The 21,934-nt window shown below is 32.3% G+C and overlaps 1 protein-coding gene across 38 annotated transcripts in view; it reads left to right on the top strand.

Annotated features, from left to right (window-relative positions):
- The window catches only part of LOC147064624 (rho GTPase-activating protein 21-like), a 466,312-nt gene that overhangs the window by 235,084 nt on the left and 209,294 nt on the right, over positions 1 to 21,934 (top strand). Inside the window, exon 1 of one of the 38 annotated variants that reach the window (XM_085957825.1) lies at positions 10,243 to 10,381. The exons of the other annotated variants lie outside the window; for them this stretch is intronic. The gene's annotated coding sequence lies outside the window, so the exon portion shown is untranslated. Of the gene's footprint in view, positions 1 to 10,242; positions 10,382 to 21,934 lie in introns of those variants that run through there. 38 annotated transcript variants of the gene reach the window in all.

The raw sequence follows: 21,934 nt of genomic DNA, 5'->3' as shown, positions 1-21,934 counted from the left end.
ATGTTTTGGAAAACAATAATATTTATTAACGTTGTATCATCACGATGGATTTTATGCATGGCTCATCAATAAATACTAACAACTTACGCAGCGCACAAATCCTATCAAGATAAATATACTATGTATTTATAGTTAATATTAATTTTTTTAACATGGTATATGTTAATACTATTATGATGATAATCTGCTAATTTTCACGGTTATAACTACATTAGTGTGTGTTTTTAATAAATCGTATGGGTATTTAATATTTATATGTAAATGGATGGCCATGCAGATATTTTATGACACACTCTATTTTTTTTTTTAGAACCAATCAAAATTAAAATTCTTAATTGTCAAAAAATACGTGTAATTTATACGTGTTTAACATCTTACGGCACTATTATTGTAAGCAAATTGTTCTCGTTTATTAATTCCATAAAAATGATTCCATTTAAAACACTTATAAAGACCATTAATTATTGTTTAATCTACTGTGGAATCTTCATTTCTTAATTGCCGAATAATTAATTGACCATGTGAAAAAAACATCTAACATTTAAATTAATAACACTGGTGTCGTATAGGTACATTTAATACAGCGGCGTTGCAGCAAACATGTTTTTATTTATATGTTATTATAAAACCAGCGAAAACTTAAATTAGCTTTTAAGTATAAATAGTACCTACACTTAGTAATAATCTCAGCTTTTAACATTGTCCATTTAATTCTAATGCCGGGTCCACACTGGCAACATGTCGCCGACAACCTCGTTAAATTTTAACCATTGGATATTAACGAGTGTAGTGTTATCAGTATTTATTTGCTTATAATAATAAAATCTATTTAATTATTCGAAAGACGAAACTTAACTACAATAATTGGACCTTGTCATGCAATTGAATGCCAATTTATTGCTAATAAAGGCATTAAATAAAAATGTCCAAAACTAATACAATATATCGAATTTGACAAGCCAATGCATGGGTGTACGTTAAAATTTGACACTTTACATACAAGACAATTCAATTTTGAAATAATTAGAATTTGAACGGTTATGTCTTATATTTATTAAATCATTAAAAAAATATTACCGATAAACAGCGTTGTAAATTATTTATTTTTAATATATCGTCAGTGTTTTGTAAAAAGGGCGAATTAACCAAAATGCTATTTTACAGGAGGAGGATTTTTAACATTTATTTGTTTATTACCTGTGGATGATTATAAATATCTAACAAATTTATAATAAAGCTTAGAAAGAATACTGTCATTATAATAGGCATTGTTATATAATATTTTAAAAGGCCTAATATGTCACAATCGCTTTTTATTCGTAATTTTAATTAATTTAATTTTAGTCGATTATCGTTTTTTAAGTCGATACTTTCCTGTGGAGATACAAATTCGCCGTTTTTACACAACAAAGCTAGTGGGGTACATATTGTATTTTCATTAAAATCTCGATTTCGCCAAAATGGTTGATTCGCCCTTTTTACAAAACACCGACGATGTACTTACTCGTATTTGTCTCGTTTGACTTTTCTTTGACTTTTGTTTTAAATGCTTACTTTTCGAATCGTCACTCGAGACTATGATAAGCAAAGTCCATATTATTATTGTCAGTTTAATCAATGAATGTGTGTTGTGGGTGAGTAATTTAAATTTGTATTGATGTTATCTTCAATATAAAGAAATTATTTTTCAATATTGTACACATATTGTTGTATATAGCGTATCGTCGACGGGGGATGCTTCGAGAATTTAATTGGGTGATACAAATTTCAGTGATAGTTAGGTACTCAAAGTCCTCTCTATAGTCAGGTCGTGACGCGAAATTGTGAATTACTATCGTAGTGTTAACTCTTGCTTATACTTCAAATGCAATACGTTAAATGAAAATTGTTGTTCGAATTTTATTAATTAAGGCGTGACATATTAAATTCTAAATATTAGCAATACACACCACATAAACATGACACACGATAGTTTTTACACGAAAAAAATACTATGGAAAGGGCGGACAGCGAGAGAAAGCAATGCAATGGGCCCGATGTCAGTAAAATCGACCATAGCAAAATAATGAAGAATCTGCATGATTCCACTATGGCATGACAATCGAAAATCGCTGTGGCCCGACTATACAGGGCCTTTCTATGTAGGTTGCTAGGTAGTCACTTGAATATATTGTATAGTAAACTATATTTAACTACAATTATTGTAGTCGGTCCTTTTCTTTAAAAAAAAAACACTGATATACCGAGGCATATACTTAATAATAATTGAAAATAACTTCTCATTTATCACATAAAAGATGTTATGTAAACGGGGTTGGTTATCATGTTTGATAATGTTTAAAATCTATACTAAGCACGTGTTTGTACATACGTAAACATACCCACAGTGGATTAAAAAAGATAGTGTCCACTTCTAAATTAATGGGGGAGGGGGGTGGACATCGAATCTTTACTTGATCTTTTCGATGTGTGCTTGGGGTTTAGAATCTGAATTGTATGTAGTAATTGTTTGTAAGTGTTTCTAAACCTTTTTACATCTGCAGACCTCTGAAAATAGGAGAAACGTTTTGCAGACCGCTAACACAGAAAATAGAAATAATATATTATGTATATAGTAACGTATAATGACGTCTGATCGCGGTCGATTTCGTCACATGGAACTATTAATCTATTTAAGAACAAAAATACAATTCATAAACACTTGCAGGTGCTCGTGTTTTGAAAATTTATTGGAATTTTTGACGCTAAAAATTCGCGGACCACCAGAAAGTGTTTGCGGACCACCGGTTGAGAAACACTGCTTAGATAATGCATTATGAGACCTACATACTTATAACAATATTGATATTATGATTGTTATGTGCTGTAGGTCCTTTAGAATTTATTGGTTCATTACATACTTCTGGAGGTCTTGTACTAACAGAAACCGTGTAGGTTAGACGAAATTGAATTTTAAGCGAGAAATAATTACAATAATATCTATAACTATCAAGAATATAGATAGCGTCTAGGTAGGTAGATACCTATTTATGTTATCATCAGCCGTGGTCAACCAACTGCTGAATTCATATCTCTCAATCGCCTTTTCCGTTCTTATCGGTCACCTGTTCTTCGCTGCTACTTACTTCAGCCGAATTCAATGAGTTCATTGATACAGCGGTAGCCCCATCAAGAATGGCACTCAAATCAACTGTATTTTAAAATTGTATTAACTTATATTTTCTGTGGAGGCTCATTACCCATATGATCTTGTTGGGATCGAACATGGTTAAAATACATACGTGGAAAGACAAGTGTTTCAAATGTCTAATTGAACATCAAAATGCTTCTTGGGTGTCCATTTTTCCTTGACATTTTTAAATAGGTAGTAGTCATGTTCATGTATATTCGCCTGGTTTTCACTGAGTTTCCACATACCTAGGGCCAAATTTACCATAAGGCTAAATGGGCTGTAGCTTAGGCCGCTTAGGGGTTACAAATTGGCCGGGGCCCCAGCCCGAAAAATAAATTCACAAAAGCACGAGTTAGTGGATAAGTTAGTACAATATTTTAAGAAGGCTAACTAGAGGATTAACTCTCAAGTATTTTACTAAACGTTCCAATCATTTCGATTTTTTTTCACTTCAAGGTTCACTAAGGATTAGAAAATTAGAGAGAAAAAAAGAAAAAATAAGAAATTAGAAAAAAACAGAAGTATCTACGAATATATTTAAAATATTCATATTTTATTTCATATTGTGTCATTGTTGGTCACCGAGGATGACGAAGGGCAACGGAGGTAAACCAGACTTCGCGTAACCCGAAAAAAATACAGTCTTGTTAAGCGTTTTATGTTAATTAATACATTGGACGCTAAAGACGCGCCCAGCGCGTAACGATTAAGGTGGCCATTCGATATACTTGGCATGCTATTTAAATGTGGTAATTAAAAAGTAATTAGTCAGCATCTGAATACTGAACAGCAAACTGAATATATTGGTATTGTCTGATTTTTAAAACCGGAATTTCGGTATCGAAAAATACTGGGATACCGGTATTAATTGCAACCCCTAGTCACAACATTATATACTTACTACAAACTACAACATTAGCCAACGTCGATAATCTTGCACTCCTCACAGTAAAGTCTGAAATGATTTTGCGGACAACAAGCAAAATGTACTATGAAAGTCTGTATATTTGTAAAACAGTTTTTTAAATAGGTACGTAATGGATCCGTTTTAACAAGTCGTATTTTAGGGCCCAGACATTAGCCCAGGACCCTTTAAAGCGTAAATTCGACCCTATATTCCTGTAGTCCCGGTCGTTCCATAGTCCAAAAAATCTGTGGATTCCGTTTTGGTTGACCTGTCTTCTATTTTGATTTATATTGTATTGAAATAAAATCAGTTAAGTATCATATGACACAAATTTCCAATGTGTAGTACTTAATAATGGCGTGTAAACTGCATTATGAAGCTGGCTGGTTTTCGCATTAATCTTATACCTTGCCATAATATTTTCACTTTTTGACTTATTAAGGCCGTTCGGCTGTTGGACATAATCATTCTGCACAAGCAGACTGCCTCCAAATGCGGCGTTTTGAATATTTCATTGTCAAATGAAATTTATATATTGCGAAAAAAATAAGAATAATATGTGGTCGTCCTCGGAAATATTACCGAAAACATAACTTTAAAACGCCGACTACACTATCCGCAGGCAGAGTTTTATTACCTACTTCATTTAGTATGAATATGTAAATAACAGGTTTTCATTCTTTACAATACAAATTCAAATCAATGAATTTCTTCTGCATAAAAAGCGATGTGTTCTTTTAAAAGATAAATTACGTATCTGAAGTATTGGCGAAATAATTAAACTCCATTTGTATTCGATGTCTACCCACTGATAGATAAAGATACCTTCAAACTTGTCATACCAATAATGTGGACAATACATTGGTTAGTTGATATGTATTTGTTTTAATGTTTTAAGAGATTCCCCCAGTACCTATTCTGAAGGTACCTACTGCAGATACAGTTAAACTTTTTAATGTTTTCGTTGTTTATTTGTAGTAAATAATGTTGACATTTGTAATGATATTTTTAGTCTGAGATTGCAAAGGTTTAGGCATTATTTAATCGATAATCGATATTATAATGACGGCGCAACCTTCGATACAGAATAATAACGAGGAGCAGGAGCGGTATGTTGGCCGCTCTGTAAGAGGATGGTCCATCTTCGAAGGTCAACGGAATTTCCTTGCGCACTGGTTAATATAATAAGCCAGACTGTAATTACTCGAAAATCTGTACGTCTCGTTTATGGTCACCATGCACGTCGAAAGGCAACGGAAGTAAACTAGACATCGCGAACCCGACATAATAATTACAGTCCTGTTAAACCTTTTATGTTAATTAATACATTTTGTGTCCAACCAGTAAGCTGATTTTTCTAATGGAAAGATATTTTCGTAATTGATTTTAAGTACTCAGCTATTTCTATATTATATACCAAATGATTCTCCTCGATTTGTCGCCCTTCGAATAACTGCCGCCCCCAAGCGACGCTCAATCTGCCTACCCCCACGGGACGTCACTGAGCTGTTTCGATCATCGACATATTAAACGGTCGAAGTGTTTGCCAAATCCAGTGATATCCACGAAGAAGTAGAAAATTAACTCTGAACGCTTTGTCTAATGAATAGTGACATGGTTTTTTTCATTCAGCTGATGCAAACGTTCGCCAGGTTATCTCTACGAATCTTACTAGAGAGATATTAAAAAAAAAATCTTATACACAAAATGTGTTACAAAATAATAATCATTGGTCGTAAGTGGTTAGAGTTGTACATTATAATTATGTTCATTGACCATTTAATAGGTTTCTTATTTATTTCAGCCTATTACTTATTTATTACAATCGATTTGAATCTATTTTTTATATCCATACATGATTAATTCATTTACGCAAAACCTTGTACGATGTGCCGTAGGTACATCGCCGTAGCCCTATCCGTAGAGGCTAGTCGGCGTTACTGTAGTAGTGTAGTAGGTATGCAAGTACTCGCGCCGTTTGAATCATTGCGCCCGTCCCACGTTCAGTCGGTCGCCGGCCGCCATCCAAGTTCATCGCCGATCGTGTGCGCCAATCAAATTTGTTTAATCCGTCATACTATTGGCGACGTCGCTTTTCCGAGCTAAATACAGTTTTCCGACGAACATTTCCACTCTGCGAAGTGCTCGAAGTAATAAAACCGTCCTACAGTTTACTGTTTTCGATATGAATCAAGTTTTTACAACTGTGCTAATCGTTAAATTGGGATTAATGGCGTGATCTTGACATGTCATTTTTAAGTGTTGTTTTTGCGTAACCCCAGAGACGTGCGAATAAGTGAACGCTACCGTGGATTGATTGACCGGTGGCAGGGTGGCTCAGTGCACAGATGAATCGTTTATTTTAACGATTCGGTTACTTGAATTCGATACATAACACACATTAGTTATTTGTTTACATCAATTAAAACAGTTTATTCACAAAACTTACAAAATAAATTAACTGATAAGTGTAAGTTTTGTAGAATTTAAATTCAATTTTCCTCAGTCGAGAGTATTAGTTTTAGTATTCAGTACAGTGATGCCAACCGTACTATAATTATAGTACAATACTATAATTTTAACTCTTCGAAAAATGTAAAATACTATAATTTTACGCCAAATATACCAAAATGCTATAATTTTAAAGGATGCAAGACGAAAAATGTTCCTGTACCATATATGTTTTAGAAATACTAGAATTTTTACGCCTTTGTACTATAATCAGCTATATATAGCAAAAATATGGCAACACTGATTCAGTATAATAAACAAAAATTGGGTAACCTAACGTTATAAAATGTACATAACAATTTAGATCAGTGATTAACAACCGCAATTACACAATATACTTATACGTATATACTAGCTTAAATACCCGGCTTCGCATGATGTCGCTTCGTCGATCGATATAATATGTATTTTACTTAACAAAATAATTCTGACAACAATAAAGGTCAAGCAAAAGAACACTAAATTAAAATCGAATCCTAAATATGCAAACAATGTATGATAAAAATTCAAATTTGGAACTGATTATTTTGTAAAACAATATTTTTTCCGATATTCTCGTCATTGATAATATAGACTATAGAGATAGATAGTGGCATTGATGCGATGCTATCCTTACATGAGAATTATTATTTATTTACATACGTAAAATTTTAAAAAATAATATATTAATTGTTATTGATTACTACTATTATTTTATTCGTAGGTTTGTTACATTATTATCATTGCATTATCTTCGAAAATACACTTTGATCTCTCCTTGTCACTCGTTATTACTTATTAATATAATAGTGACATTTTGATTTCATTGTTGTCATTGCGGCCTCGTGTTGTTTAATTTGATCATTTATTAAATATTTTGATAACGTATATTTTAAATCCTTGATCTATGAGTTATTATGAAATTTGTGACGTATGTTAGGTTGGGGCACTGCCAAGAACACATCAATCCACGTTTGAATAACGAAAGTTTACTTTTTGAATGATTTTGTTTAGACAATATGTATTTACGTTGACTGGTTTAATAAAACATAACACTCGTTGAGTTCAAAAAAGTCATTATTATTTTGTTGGACTGTGCGAATTGAATGGTTTTCAAGAATTCTTATCGTATATCAGAAATATTACTTAACTTGTTTTTTTTAAATCTTCATAAGAAAAATTGCTTTTTAATAGTTTATGATTTAAGATAAGATAGCTTGCTATTTTTTCGCTGTTTTGAAATGTGTGCCGTGAAGTCATTGCAAATATAATATTTGTTCAGGATATTGATTGCAAAAACGTAGGTATCCGATATATTTATTACTCGTTAGAAAGGATGAATTAATATTGTTGAATACCTAGTCCACGTTTTGTACCGCATAAAACTTGAATTAGTATTCATTATAACTGTGTATACACCTGCCTTGACCTTATATTAACCTGACGAATTACTTTTCAGTGCGTTGTCTCTAGCCGTGGATTAAATTTAAATTAACGACAAATCTTCAGGCGTTACTCATACCCGTTTACACATTCTTTATATTATTAATCAGTGCCAGACGAATATTATTTGTGTACCAAGAGTTAGCTCGTAAACAGGATGCATGTATGAAATGATCTTCATATTATCTCAAGCATTGGCTTCTGTTAAAATATATCATCTGCGTCTTCTCTCTCTCTCGAGTGGCATCAAACATTCCTGAATTACGACTTTTTATCTCTCAGTTAGAACTCTAACTAGCTAATGTTCAATACATCGGTGTCTGTTCAAATATTGATAAATCAATCTAATTGCTATTAAGTGAAGTAAGCAAATAAACGCACATTGACAAACAGCATTATTTAAAAAAAAAAACCTTTCGATTTTTATACAATATAAATTTATGTATTGTCGGAATATTGTATATTATTTTTAATCCGTATCAAAAGGCGATTTTATTATTTTATCATAAATATATTTAGGTTGACAAACCTCTTCAGGATGGCCAGTATCCAAGCTGGATTGTGGAGCCAATGAAGTAAGACGTAAAAAATATTTTTAGCGATAAAGTAAGGTAGGCACAGTATGCATACTCCTATTAGTTGGAAATTTCGTTCAAAAAGTTTGAAACTAAATATTAATTTGAATTTACATTGTTCAGTGGGTCTATTCTATGCTTATCGACCGCTAAAGTGATAAAGTGAAAAATATTATCAAACTTAGGGTAGGTTTGTATCAAAATATTAGCACTTATTGTAACAATTACACGAAGCCGGTTTTTATTGTTGCAATAAGTGCTATATTTTAACAGCACCTATCTTGCTGCTGTTAAAATATCGCACTTATTGCAACAATAAAAACCGGCTTCGTGTAATTGTTACAATAAGTGCTAATATTTTGATACAAACCTACCCTAAGTTTGATACTATTTATCAATTTAGTGTTCGATAAGTATAGAATAGACCCACAGGTCGGTTTATCGTTTTAACTCTAGCGAGTGAATTGCTAATGACTCTACAATAATTATGATGGTAGATTTAATTTTATATCAGTGACAATGACTTCATCAAAAAGTCTTTCTTTTTATAGAAACTACATACCTATGCAGTTGCTTATTTCATTATTTCCCGATATACTCCAAATTACAAACAAATTACTAATTATGCAAGATTATTTCTATACAATATGATGGTGTGATAATAATTTCAATATATTCAGAGAGAAACATAAGATCAATTATTGTTATTATATCAAAGTTGCGTTTACCATTGTCAAAAATTTCCATTGATTATATTTTTAATGCACTAAGTCGTTTTCAAAAGAATCACGAAAAACTTTGCCGATTTAAAGTTGGAACGAATTACTTACTTCCTTAGCGTTAGGAGGTTATTACAGCCCGACGTTCACTACTCGAAAGATCGCACAGGAGCTTTCTAAAATACATCAAATAAACAAACTTTTTATAGTCAACGTTATTTTTATCTTCATCTTCTCATACTGAATTTATTGGGTAATCTGACTACGTTTTTATTAGTGGTTCAAAAGACTCGCATCTGTTCCCACGATATTTTCCTTTAGTCATTATCAAATATCTGCTAATGGAATATAATATATTCAGTGAAATGTGGTAAACGTTTTTGTATTGTAGTAATAAGTAATGATAATATTACTATTAGTATTACACACATAAAATGAAAACGAGTGAATAATTAAATGAATGATAATAGACAATTAATTACTTACCTGCTATTATTCTAATTCATTTAATTACACTTCTTTGTTATTATTAATCATTATTATTTAAATACAGGTGTGAAACTTTCACGTTCATTTACTTACGTGAAACTATTTAAAAGACATCACTGTCACAAAATTGACATTTAATCGTTTTCATAACATTACATTGTAACGGTGTTGTGAAGTTTAAAAATAATTCAAACATACTTGCGTGCCTGGTGAAAATTGATGTCGAAATTTCTGTGTATTTTACTTAACTGTTAAAACACTGTTTTTACTATTTAGTGCTGTGTGTTTGAACGCAATCAAATGTGTTGGATCGTTCGTGTACAGTCAAGTGATTAAACCATAGCTCAGTGGCTTTACTCGTAATTTGTGTTGGAAAGGAAACACCTGTCAGTGTCGCATAGGCCCTTCATCGCATGTGCATTTAGTATCCGGAGCCCAGCAAGCCGCAAAAGCCAAGTGCCAACTAACCAAGGGATATATTATGAATTAATTATTCAGTGTTTCATACTGTGGAGGCGCTGAGGCGAGACAGACCCTGCAGGACTCGGTGGAGTTCCGGCCGGCAATTAAGCCCTGAATACAACAGGTATATTACCTACACATATTATAATACTTTTACGCTTACTTTTTTGTATTGTAAAATATCATAGCGTGCCAACTTTGTTGTTCCATTCCAGTTCAGAACTGATTCATGCATTCATATTCATTCATTCATTGTTTCTTATTACGGGTTCGCTGGATTGCACCTACTTGTTATAGCACAATATGCATTTAATTTTATTGTATGCAGTTGACCGCGTTATTTTTTTCGGATTTTTGATGCCGCCATACAGATTATAATTGTTATATTAGGTACGTGGGTAATGCTTCAATGCGAACCAATAGCCAGTGTTTACAATGATATAGTAAGCTTCCAAATATAAATTATTTTGTACTTGAATAGTGTACACAGGTCTTACGTATAGAGACAAAGTTTTCAACTTTATAAAACATATCATAGTTTAGTGTATCCATTATAAATTGTTTTAATGTGCTATTGACCTACGTTTGCGACTTTTGTGGTTGCCAACTCCGTATAATTCCGCAGAATTAAATAGCAACGCCTTCATTTTTATTGTATTTTTTTTCGATATTAATTAGCTAGTCGAGGCATAATACTGTACTAATAATGACCGTTGTAGATGCTATAAAATATTTGCATTTGTTTTTTTAAATTTTGGCGTTTTATTTGAAATCTTTTTCGATATTTTTAGGGGATGGGATTTAATTCCAGTTTGATATAAAAGTCGCAATACCTGATTTTTCCTTAAAGCGAATCGGGATTTCAAACTAATTGCTGTATATAAATATACTGTTTGATCCGCTGTCGGTATAATGTGAAGGGTGAAGTATGAATATTAAATATTATATTGCAATAAGATAATGATGGCCACACAATCATACTCCATCGTAATCAATCATCATTGATAAAAAAGCCCTGCCAGAGATATCTGTTTCGACCGAACCTGTCTCTTGCGTCCCAGTTTTATTTCGAGATCGGAATGGATTGATAGCTTTCTCGGGTCGGTTTCAATACACCACTCTCATATTCGCCTTGGAAAAGTCAAATATCTGGCTTCCCGTCAAAAGCTTTTCTTCGCTAATTGAGTGATAACACGGTTAGACTCAAAACATATAATAAAAAAGTTGACACTCGGCCAAAATTGTTCTCACAAACCGTAAAGCAACCTTATAAATAAGTCAGAATTGTATTCCTACCAATTTTAAAAAGTGAACTTTTTTCATTAAAGAAAGCTTTTTAATTACTACTTATGTTATTAATATAGTACCCACCGAAGTTTATTCAATTAAGATTAAATGTATGAGTGTGAAATCATAGTGGTATAATATCGTATATTATTCTTCTTATTTTACACAATCGTATTGAGACAGGATGCCATACCTTGAGATAGGTACGATGCAGAATGTATTCAACGAATACCTACATTATTGCATTAAATTTATGGCTTATGTTTGCTGGGTGTCACTAAGTAAGCTTTATATTGATTTATAAAAATATGTAAAAACTTATCAAAAATACAAAATTACCGCAGTACCTACAGACGTAATGGTCCATTCCATTGTGTAATATCATTTGAGATAATATTCCAATACTTGCATGTAACATTTTTAATGTAAACCTATGTTAACTAAATACTTTCGCAATAAGTAAATATATCAATACATTGAATCAACGATTGGACAACTTGGACGGTGGCATTAATTTATCAATCTAGCTCCATTTTCGCGGTTCTGAAATAGTCAGGTTAAAAAATTCGTATACAATTATTATAATCCGAAGTCCTTTGGGTATTATTTTAAATCGCTACGGACGCTTTTAGCAGATAATACGGTGTGCAGGCAATGATGCTCCATTTTGCTATAGTGCGTGCAGCCAACTGCATGCACTTAAGCCCAAACTTGTAGTTACAGTAAACAATGTGCGAATCCACCAATGCATAAGATAAGGGCCTCAAAAATGCCGACACAATTTTAAATCGATTTTTTGCTTGCAAACACGTCATATTATGCATTACCCATTACATTGTCAGTGTTGCCAACTGTCGTTGACAAAAACATGCCAGACAGGTTATGAAAACAAGCTATTCGGCAGGAAAAATCGCTAGATTTTGTGAAAATAAAATTGCAAGTAATTTTACTTATTCTACCAATACCTTTGCTTTTGCGTATCGAAAAAAAGTGCATAAATCGAAAAAATGTCGATACATGTAAAAACCACATATTTTAACAGATATTTATTTCAAAATTGACAAGAAATATATATTTTGTGTCAACGGCGTTCAAGCTTCGTTTGATGTTTGAAGACGAGAGCTTCTTTTTAGGACAGACATAGAGAATCAAAGTACATTGAGATGAGTAATTGTTAAATTATTATTTTATATAGGTACGCGGAGATTCGGAATAATATACAAAATCATTAAACAATGCATGAAATTGTTTCATCATCTTTTATTTCTCACTAAAATGTGTACCTACCTACCTGTATTATAAGTATCTGATGGTCAGAAATTTGATGCGGATGAAAATACATAAACTAAATATCTAGCGTTTTTCAACACATTTAAAGCTGTTAGAGGCATCAATAAACGCCATAAGCCAGATGCGTTTTTTGCATGCTAGACGCCTATCGAAAAATGCTAGATCTGGCAAGAAAAACGCTAAATTGGCAACGCTGTACACTATAGGTAAATATACTGAATAAATATTTTAAATTATTATTTATTTTATTAGTAATTGTTTAACTTTGAATTACTAACAATAATTACCAATAACAACACAATGTTATCATTCCATTAATGACACTAGTAATAATTAATTATTATTGATAGTACTTGTTTATGGTTTTAAGAAGAACTTTTATATTATTATTCACACCAAAATATTTAACTAAGTGTTGAATATTCATACGTATCCACCTAATAATAATTGATTGATTAATTAAACATTTCAAATTCATCAAATGAAATAGTATATAGTGAGTATTTTTCTCTTACATTTTATCACTACAGAATGAATATTGTTTGTAGAGGTCAAATAATTACGATAAGAATCTAACATTTAGTCTACTTGCATGCACTATAAAAATGACTTCCTTTGTTCCGACTTTTCATCAAGCCGTCTTGCGGAATACGCTATTTCAACTATTAAATTATTATCATGTCACTACCAAAATAGTATTCTCTTGAATTACTGCTTCTAGGTTTTTAATTTCGAAACATATTTCTTCCATAGTATTTGGTAATATTTCAGTCTGTGTTCTCATCGTCAATTCAATTAGACAAAAACATAAATCTGTTTTGTTTTCTACATTGCTTAGTCATTAGCATTTTTATAAATTACATCAGAAACCCATCAGAGTGTCTTTTAGAATAACTATGTAGAATCATGTTATTTATTAAGCGTAATATGCCTGCCTACTAAAAATACATCTACCGAGGAGTATGCTACATATACTTAGGTACGCATTTTACATACATTTTATGCGTGGTGGAAATGATAATGTTTTGTTTCAAGTACAACAGTGATGCATTCTTTTTAACACTACAACAGGCCACGAGGATGCAATAGCAGTGGGCTAGTGGTAGTAAAACAATAGTGTTGGTTCAGCAGTGGAACAACATATTATAATGTATTGTGTTTAGGGAGCACGGAAGGAGAACTTGTTGAATAATGACTTGCGTATCCTGACAACCTAAAAATCGGGAGCATCAGGTGTATGTTCTCAAATGATGCCAAACCATATTAGTAGTTGTGTTCAACAGAATTGCTTTGTAGGTATATTGATAATATTCCACTCGAGATGAATTTAGTTGGACGTTGTTTTATAAATTCTTAAGATATTGTCTACTTATTAGCACATTTGATGTAGGTATTTACAAAAGTATAATTTTTAATGCACTGTTTTTATACTTGTCTCTCGGCAATTTTTTTTTATAATCGATCCAGCATTATTGGAGAATAACATTTTTACGTCGTAATTGTAAGCAAATTGAACAAAATATAAAGTCGCCCATTAGTCAATGGAGAAGAAGTAACCGCGCGCGACTTTCGATCGGTGGTTGCGGGTCCGAATCCTGTATTAATACATAATGAGCGAATTGCTGTCAAACTACTCCATCGTTGAGCTTCATATGGTCAAAATGATTGAAGTTTATAGGTGGATTGTGAAGCACTGTAATAATACCATCGTTGTATAATCTCGTCTAAGTATTCAATAGTTTTATTTATTCTGTTTGCATAAAATCGGAGAGTTACAAGCGAAAAATGTAGACACCGTCAATAGGTACGTGCTTCTGAAAATCGCCTCTACCAAGATGAAGATGTCAGTCTTTGAAAATAGACGTCTCATTTAGGTAAGTGCTGCATAGTAATGAGGAGAAAAAACGTCCCGATTGCGGTAAAGATCGGTTCAGTTCCCTGACACGGCATTCAACCGACGAAGCGAACCGTGCCACGGTTATCATTATCGTCAATTTGCTCGTCGGGGCCGGAAAACGCCGAAAAACAACCGTTTTTTGTTGCTTTGTGATCGTCTAACAAAATGACGCTTTGTTTGTGTCGGTTCTGTGGAGATTTTTTCTAGATTTGCTCCAAATTACTACTCCGTGGCTGTAGTAATAAGCTAATGATCGTGGAAAAGCCAAACGTTGTTTGTATGTAGAAATGTAAATATGTACAAATTTCATTGTAAGTTTTTTGCTTACCTTTCGCAGACCAATCTTGGAACTATTCTTGGTTTAGTTAACGAACGTCAATGACTTGTATGCATTTATTTTCTAGTTTGACTACTACAATTCTATATATAGTATTAAATTAAATGTATTTTATACAATTATTGTTACTTCCATATCATTTTTTGTATTGTGTTTCATTTTTTTTGTAATTTTATTTTCCATGTAGGTGTACACCTTTTTAATATCAGAAGATGAATTTCGATTCGAAAATGTTATATTATGTACATACATTAAGTGTACTTTATTTAAAGGCCCACATGCGCCACGTAGGTCAAAATGGAGTTTTATAGTATTTTCAGAGCATAAGCCTGGACATTCCTTAAACGCTGTAGATAACCTATTTAAGTATGTAATTTTGAAGCCTTATTATCCTTTATATTTATTTTAAACATTTGATGACTGCATAAAGTATTTTTATTACATAAAATAGTATTCTTTTAAACCTCTCGATCTAATGTTTTATAATATTGTCATATTTCAGTACATCCATGTGCAGTGGTGTTAAGATTTTTTAGATTTATTAATAATTGCTGTTAACATTATATAGTGAAATATTTACTATAAAAAAATTATATTTATTATCTCTGTGATCCCAAATTTGACAAGAATTAGGCATTTTATTATTCAAAAAATGGGCTACCACTATATTTTCACAATACCTTTCGATACGTATTTCAATATCCCACGAATATCATTTTTATTAATACAGTACGGCCTGTTGAAAGGTCTTTCAAAATGATAAATACATACAATACGTAAAATAGGTACCTACCTATTATGTAAAAAAGTTATTAACTTTCAATAATAATAAAAAAATGTTTAAATTATCATCAATCCAATTTTATTGGATAATGGTTATCGTTTATCCTTCACTGCACATTTAGTTTTTTTGTAATTGTCATTTCGTAATTGAATAATAATTTAACTCTGTTATATTAGTAATCTATCTATCAATCTATTTAAGCCCAAATCAAGCGTAGCAGAAAACCTTCATCATGTTAACGGCGTCAGTTCGTTCTATTTCTAACGTCATCATTAATACAATCTCCTCATAGGTGCACACACATGCACTATCTTGACTGTTTTATTTTTACAATGACACTGCACAGTTTAACTGAGTAATTCAATTGTATGCAACTGCACTAAACTTACCTCCAGCTGCGAGGGCAAATACAACTAAACGATGTTATAAAATGTGGTGTATATGCAACCAAAGTGAACCACAATATTTTTTATACATCATAACGTAATGTTTTAATTTAGATACAGCGTCTTCATTGTTGATGTCCATAGTACGTTAAAGCTTTTATCATAATTGATTATGCATCATTCAAGACATGAAAAGTCTCCGGAACATCCTATTAGAAAAATTCTAGAACTAAATGTAGGACCCAGTGGAATTAATACGTCTCTTGCTTGACGGGCGCATGTTTTAACCAATTTAGCTACCGAACGTTAACGCGGGATTATTCATATTATGTACCTATTCCTTCCTCAGTTCAAAAGAAATTTTCTAATAGGTTTAGCGGTAGATGATTGGAGGCATGTGAGTTTATAGAGGTAGCAGTGTAGATTGATGTAGGTAGATGTTTATTGTTTTGATGCAGAGTACCTACAGAGAGTTACAATGTTAGTAGATGTGAGTGAGATCTTTTTGTGTTGATGAACTGAGAGACTTGATTCGAGTGGAGTCATGGTTAACTATGTCGAGCGAATAACTCGTGACAATAGTAGTGCGTCTCGTGACGGACTCAATGAGTTGAGTGAGGATTCCTGCATCGTCCTTCCAATTTATACAAATGCAGTACAATATAATATATTACAAGACATATTTTCGCAATTACCAATCATAACAGACCCTGCTGATCTAGTAATGATTGAGGAAATGGTGAATCGCTCTATTGTTTTGTTGTCAAAACATATTAAAGTGTGTCACTCATTTAATGCTGAGTGGTATGATTGCTACATTGGAATGAGACTTTCCAAGTTATTGTTGTCAATGACGAATGGTACATTCTTAAATCTTGTGTGTATCCAGTCTTCTATAAAATAATACATATATAGATTAATGCTTTAATTATTGATTATTGCCAGTATTTTCTTCGATATAGGTTATAGTTATCAGTAAGTATCAGTGGCGAAGGGTGGAGGTAGGCTGTTAAGATTCGCTATAAATTTAATAGTGCACACTAAAAAATTTTAGTCATATGTATTTGTTTTTATTAAACTAAGACTACAATTTACAGATGGTGTTAGTTGGTTTTTAAAAATCAATTAAACCATGCCTAAACGAAACCATAATAGTTTTGGTCTAATTTGGGCAATACGACAAAATTGTACACACTTTTTCATTCATAGATATTTGTTTTTGTTGGATTAAAAATACATATTACACATATTGTTGGTTATTTTTTTTAATTCATTAAGCCCTGGCTAAACCAAACTATAATAAATAAAAAATATTATTCTATTTATAGAATATTCAAAGTTATGTATGATTTAATTGCATAATTTTAGATATTTTATAGATAGACATGTATTTTTGACTATTATCTATTATGGCTTGGTTTCTCAGGGTTTAATTGAATTTTAAAAACTAACCAACACTATCTGTAAATTGCAGTCATATTTCAATGAAAACAAATATGTATGTCTGAAAAAGTTTAATGTGCACTGTTTATGGCGGATCTTAACAGCCTACCTCCACCCTTCGCCACTGGTAAGTATACTGTAGGTACTCGTACTGTCTGAGTAAATTTTGTGTAAATAATTTACATCAGTTGTCAACAATACAGTTACAAAAATTTGATATCTGTAATTACCTAGGTGCCGGTGATTTTAATAGTAATTTGTTTCATTTATCTAGCATTAATTGGAATGGTAGGGAAGGGAACGTTGTGAATGAATTAATATTTTCGATAATTGAACGGTCGGATATGGAAACGATATTATATTGGTTATTGGTCATTGATTTGACCTCTCGCTACTGACCTGGATAAAAATAAATGCCCCACGTGGTGCTCGAACCTCTATGGGTGTGATCCCCGGTCAATCTTCACCCTATATGGCTACCGATAAACTTAACGGCCTGAATTATTATTGCCCGGGAATGTAATACGGGCGGTAAAATTTATAAGTCGGGCCCTGTCGTGTATTTCATTCAGTGTTTTACGACGGATGCAAAGTACGGCACGTTTTTTAAACCAGGGGTAGCCAACGGAAGATGGCAAGCAGACAACAATTTAATGTATGACGTATATATTTAAGCCGAATAACGGTTTATTTGCTTTATTTCGTCATTATGTAAGTATACCCACTGCACTGCCGTCTGCCACTGATAAACTGATTAATATTCCTCTATTTTGATATTAGTATCTACCTATTATGTACTTTCGTTAATAGATAAGTTAGTACGCATGTTTGGTTATGTATGTAGGCTTATTTTTGGATTTATTATATTTAAAAAAAAGTAGCATGTAAGAATATTTGTTTAACTAATATGACTTTTTAAAAACTGATAGTATTAATATATCTCGTTAGTTAACTCCATTAAATTCCCAATACGATGCCATTGTTTTCCCAGTATTGACGATTTACGCCTATTAATTGTATTACTAGTTTAGGTGTTTTTTTAACACTTCAACTATTCATAATTTGTTTGTTATATTTTTATTTTGATCCTTGACTTAATAGGTAAGTGATAAGGTATTTACCATGGAGGTATTATTTAAAAAGAGGGGTAAGGAATCGGCTTTCTCATACAAATGAATGAAGCAGGCCAACAATAGCCGACAACTTACGAAAATTATTGACGCGATAAAAAAAATGCAGGGCATCACGGAGGATTTACTTCGGTCATTATAGCGTACTCATATAATATAATGTTAACGTGGAAAATTTGCCACAAATTGATAACCAGCCTGCTTCACCATACTTTTTCAGCATACTTGCCGGCTTCACCATACTTTCATATAACCTGCCGCCCCTAGGTATTTACCTACTATATTGTATTAATTTATTATATAAGTTAGAATTAATTGTATTCGTTGTCAGTGTGTATTTACCTTTAGGTGAGTGCACATAGTGCCTGAAGATGCCGAAAGGCGAAACCCGGGTCGCAAAAAACGACTCAATTGGAATAGTGCAAAACTTAAATTCATTAGAATTCTATGAAAGTGCTAGTAAGTTATTGCAAACAGGTCACCGCATTGCATTCTAATATAATCAATAACCAGCACTACCATTGCTGTCAATGTACCAGCAAGTTGCATCGCACCACTTCAACGTCGTGAAAATTGGTTTCTTTTCATAACCGCCTCCTTCCTGATTATGACTACATTGCTTTATATTATATTTTCCTACACAAAGTGTTTAGGAAACCGTACTTATCGGTAAACTATTTAACACTCATTTTAGAAAATCGAAATTGATTCAAAAATATTTGTGGCAGGTGTGGCCTTTAAATTATATGCCTTTGTTTACAGTGTAGTTTATTTAGTTTACAAATGATCATTGTGGATGATATTCAAAAATAAAGTTAAACCATGCAATGTAGACGTATTTACACTGGGATAGTTGATTTCTAAGCTGTTATTCATAGTTAAAATCTGTAAGTTGACCGTCGCTGTGTAGTTTGATATTACAATACGCCGCATCAGTTACTGCATTAAAATACATAAACTTCTCCTCTAACCCGCCCAAATTATTTTTACGATTACTATCCCGCGTTTTATAAATAGATATCTTCATCTGATAAGTTGCAGGCGTTTTAATGGAATATTCTAACAACGTAAAGTAAAAGATTTATTATTGTAAAACCCTTCCGTCTATCAGAATCAATTTATTTGTGAACTAATATTTTGATAAGAAAACAACCAATGAATGAACTGTAAATATACGAATGATAATAATTTTGAGTACATATTATGTTAGAGGTGATGAGGTTTTAATTTGATAAATGTATTTATTTTTCCATCATACATAATAATTATTATTGTACTAACGTAATGTTTTTTTTTGTTTTTGTTGTTTTGTAATGATTTTTTTTACTAAATGCCACATGCCTTAAAATACCTACTGATTGGGCTTTCATTGACATTAGGTTTTCAGTTTGTGACTAAAATTTAATATAACGGGTAAACTATAAGTGAACATAGCTAGTTCTTAAAACTACACAATAAATCTAGTCTATTATCAATACTTAATCTAAAACGAATATGAGTAATTTTATCAACGGTCAAATTTAACGTTTATCAAAATATTTCATTGGCGAACCACACCATCCGCAATGTTTATCAGTTTCGCTGTCATTTCCACATTTAAATAAATCGTTAGATACTATGAACTCTTTCTTCGTCTTATTTTTCGACGTCAAAATTTAGCCATTTTTGTTTACATTTCCTACATTTTACATTTTCACTTGTCACCCTTAAGACGTGGAAACGTTGAAAACGTCCCTCTGAGGCGGACGAAACCGGTCCAAATTTATTTATTAAAGTGGAATAAGTACTACAAAAAAAATTGTGTTTTATTAAATCAAACAACGATACAATGCGGTTCCACCATGAATTGACAGTTAACAAAATAAAAGAAATTACTTTTTGATGTTCTACGTGGACTGTTTTAGTTTTAGGCAATCAGTATGAAAACAATGATCGTTTTATAAAATATAATAGGAACGATATAAATGCAATCGAAAAGTTTCCACATTCCATTCGAAGTTACGCAATAACCGTCGGAACTGAACTTTAGTGCCTTGGCCTGACTGTAGACGGTCTTGGTGGAGTATGTATATCAATTTGGTTGAACTCAATTGGCCTCTGCAATAATGGCAGGTTAGTTCTATACACCTTCCTTGGGAGAAGAAAACAGTTGATACTCTCGATTTTTCAGTTAGGATACATATAAACAGGCCGAGTTCTCATTTACAGCATGTGAATAAAAACACAGATATATTCAAATAAAGATCTCTTCTAATCCTTAAACTATAATATTATGTGCCCAAGATAATGTTAGGTGGATAAAGTTACGGATAATATTAGACCCGTACATACAGCCTCAAGGAAAGAAGAGATTTCTTCTGAGCCCTCTCCACTATAAGGCCGATTATACAGCCGTCATCCATAATTTCTGATTTCCACCAAAATCTTAAGACAAATTGTTTGATGTGAGTAGGTATATAGTATTCTATAAGAGTTAAAAACAATAGATAATTTTAAGCCGCGAATGCGTGCGTGCGTGTATTATTCTTTGGTGTTGGTTAGCTTGATTAATGTACAGTGATTTGCATAATTCAACTCAAAAATATTCTAGATAAAATTACTTTAACTATAATTTCGTAGATAAATCTAAAAAACATTGGTAGCCATGCGATTTCATTTCGATTTTTTCAGTCTCGTCAAGTTTCTAGGCATGTCGCAATTTTAATTATGCCGGATCATGCGAGAAAGAGATATTGTAAATATTATTTAAATGACCAGTCACACGCGACACACAAAATACATAAAATATTATATATCTGTGCTGAGAATCGGTATTACTTTTTGATAATAATATTATACCTACTATGTTATTATATAATTGTTTTGTTTTCAATATCGCTTTTTGCATCACTTCGTTGAAATTTCACACGGTTTTTCTCGCTATGCAGAAAATGAGAGCTAATGATGAATGTCATATAAAAGGGATCAATGTGTAAGTCATAACAGAATTGGAGTCTGGAAAATTGTATTAAGTTAAGTAGTATTAAGTTGTTGAGTAGTAATTGTAGAGATGGGCAAATTTGAGCTGTTGTATCGGAAACAGATGGCCATATAGCATTGAGATGAAAGTCATTTCTAATTATA

This window comes from Rhyacophila brunnea, unplaced genomic scaffold (assembly GCF_057557595.1).
Source record: "Rhyacophila brunnea isolate RB1 unplaced genomic scaffold, BYU_Rbru_1.0 scaffold_7, whole genome shotgun sequence".
Classification (NCBI taxonomy): domain Eukaryota; kingdom Metazoa; phylum Arthropoda; class Insecta; order Trichoptera; family Rhyacophilidae; genus Rhyacophila; species Rhyacophila brunnea.
The sequence above is the reverse complement of the archived record's forward strand: the minus strand, read 5'-3'. Positions and strand labels throughout refer to the sequence as shown.